This window comes from Cavia porcellus, unplaced genomic scaffold (assembly GCF_034190915.1).
Source record: "Cavia porcellus strain 051 isolate PalLab524CR breed Dunkin Hartley unplaced genomic scaffold, mCavPor4.1 scaffold_1, whole genome shotgun sequence".
NCBI lineage: Eukaryota > Metazoa > Chordata > Mammalia > Rodentia > Caviidae > Cavia > Cavia porcellus.
Window position 1 is genome coordinate 96,939,909 of NW_026947484.1, and position 3,362 is coordinate 96,943,270.

Below are 3,362 nucleotides of genomic sequence, written 5' to 3' on the forward strand. Positions count from 1 at the left end.
TTGGGATCATTTCCCTTATTTTTCAGGTGAGAAGACTGCAGCCCAGAAAGACTCAACTCTTGAATACTACATGGCCAGCAGGTACTGCCAGGGTTGGAATCATCAGTCAGTCAGGTCTTCAAACCACAAGTCTTGTGCACTTTCTGTTGTCCCAAAGCCCAGTACCAACAGGGAATGAATAATCTGTGGGCCCCTTATTTGGTAGACTTGTGGAATTTTGGAACTTTTCTTTAGTCTTGCCCATTGGCCCAAAAAAAAACTGGCTGCTAGATTTCTGAGTTTTTTAATAAAGGAAAACAATATTCAGTTTTTGATCAGCAAATGCATCCTATAGGCAGAAGCAGAAGGGAAACCTGACTGAACATCCCTGTCTTGTCTTCCTTCCTCCCACATAATGTTCTAGAACCCTAAATGTATTCATCCCTTGGGTAACTCTTGATTATCAAAATTCTATGAAAAACTTTCATAACATTGCACATTTTCAAACTCAAAACCCAAAGGTATGTGACAAAAGATACTGTAGACGAGTCTTAAGTTATTTGAATGTATGACAGAAGATTGATTTCTAGAGTACATAAATACATAAACCAGTAAAGAGCCCAAAAGATTGATTTCTAGAATATATGCATAAATACATAAGCCAGTAAAAGGAACCCAGCAGAAAAATGGACAAAGAATATAGCGGGCAGCTTATGGTATATATAAATGGCCAAAAAATAAATGAAAAGATATTCAGTATTATTTCTTGGTAAAGAAATGCACACAGAAACAATGTTATATAATACTTTAAGCATGATAGAAACAGTGGCAGATCTCTCAGGAGGCAGTCACTCACACACTTACAATTTCATGTAATTACTTTGAAAGTAATTTTTAGTATCTATCAAAATTGTATATCTATGTCATATATGTGCTGTTATACTCAGGTGTTTCACTCTTATAATTGATATGTTTGCAAAGATAGAAAATAATGTATGGAAATATACATGAAAACACGTACTATATATACATACACTATATTTGTAGAATTTATATAGTATGGAATGGAATATATTGTGTATGTGTGAATATATAAATATATACATCTTTAACTCAGCAAGTCCACTCATAATTTATGTAAGCATGCAAAATACAAATTCTATGTGTGTATATACACATCTGTAAGTATGGAAAGCTACACATATAAACATATATACATAAGTATGCAAAGATTGTAAAAACTCATTCTGATGTATGTATAGTTGTCCTATTAGCTGCCAGAATTTTACTTTTATAGCTCTAATATCTCATATAAGTGTGTAGAAAAGTATGTTTGGTGTTGTGGTACATGCCTGTACTCCCAACACTCTGAGAGGTTAAGGCAGGAAGCAAGTTGGCAACTTAGCCAAACTGTCTCAAAATTAAAAATAAAGAGGTACAGGGGCTGGGGATTTAGCTCAGCGGCATAAGTGCCTGCCTTTAAAGCAGGTAGTCGTGAGTTCGATCCCGGTACCAATAAAAAGGAAAAAGACACACACACAAAAAAACCCAAAATAAAGAGGTGTGGGGATGCAGCTCAGTGCCAAGATCCTGGGTTCAATTGCTAGTACTGAAAAGAAAAATATTTTTTATAGCGGGATACTGTATAAAAAATACAAGAAAGTGAAAAAGAAATATTTAACAAATTTGTAGTAGTCTTTAAAAAATTAAGACTCATTCATATAATATGAAACTATGCAGTTGTGAAAAAATGACGTGAATCTCTACATGCTGACAGTACAAATTCTCAACGACCTATTTTGAATCAAAGAAAACAAGTGATAGACCAGAGCAGGATCCCACTTGTGTTTTCCAGCCACATGTGTTGGGGAGGGATATTTACAATTATATATACATTCATTTTTAGAAGGATAATAATTTTTAAATGATTACCTTTTGGTAGGGAAGTTTGAAGACATTTTTTTCTTTCTTTCTTTTTTTTTTTTTTTTTTTTTTTTTTTTTTTTTTTTTTTTTTTGCTTTCTAGACTATTTGACAGTTTACCACAAATAAGAATTATTAAAGTAACAACCATAGAAGTTTAGGGGCTCAAATTCTGTAGACCTGGAGCTGGTCAGCAGTCATGTCATTAGGTGCTGAGAATCAGTTCCTTCAGATGGATGTGCTTTTGAACTGGTTGCCCTCAAGTGACTACTAGGGTCAGCACTTTTTTTCTGTACAATAAATATGTGAGGGTAAATGTAAAATGAAGTGTCATTCAATTTTTCCCGAGAAAGGAGATGAGGCTAAATTTTTCTGTCAACGGTAAGATGTAAACAGATCAGGAGCCATTGTGAATCCTGGAATAAGCTTACTACAGTGACTCTAAATTACGTCAGTCTCCAGTACAGCATAATGGAGGATGATGGAATGGTTTTCAGGCAAGATTATGGGCTATAATTCCAAGGTGGCCTGTTGACAGAGAGCATAGTAGATGGCAAGGGGCACATCTGTGTCCCAGAACAGTGGTAAAGCTTAGGCTCTCCTTGCAACCAGTTCATATCAATTTTTTTCAGTAGTCACTCTTTAAAAAAATAAATACTCCATGCACTGACATGTTACTGGGTTTGTGAACAGAACAAATTGCTTACCAATGTTTATTATCCCTGACCAACATATTATAAAATATGCAATAAAATACGGTGAAATTATTTGCAGCTTAATTAAAGAAAACAAAATGTAAGTATGGAACCTGGATACTATATATATATATATATATATATATATATATATATTTGTTTGTTTGTTTGTTTTTGGTTTTTGTTTTTTTGAGACAGGGTCTTGTTATGTAGTTCAGGGTGGCCTTGAGCTCACTTCATAACCCAGGCTGGCCTTGAACTTGCAGTGAACCTCTAGCCTCAGCCTCTGAGTGCTGGTATTACAAATGTGTGCCACTGTGACCTGCTTTATATTTGTTTTGGGACTACATGAAAGTTACCTGAATACCAGGCTCACTCTTATTCCAGGTCCTAATTCTTGCTCTATTAACTATATGGCTCAGTACCTTGTACATACTGCAGAAGAAAGTCAGTTTCTCAGGAAGATCTAGTTGTCAACCTGGGCAGGGTGAACACATAGAAAGTAGAGGGGACACCCAGAGTTCACACAGCTCAGCTTGTTAGAAGGGAGGCCCAGGAGTCACGTAAGGCAGAGCTCAGAGGAAGTAGCTCTGATCACATAATAATAGTATTATATTAATGAGAGGATAAGCAGAAGATTAATGCACTTGAGAATAAATGCAAATGTGAAAGGGAAGGGCAGCATAGTTTAATTACTATAATTGGTCTTAAATTTTTGGCTTGAGCTTTGTTGGAAGACATTTTCTTTACCAATACTGACTATATG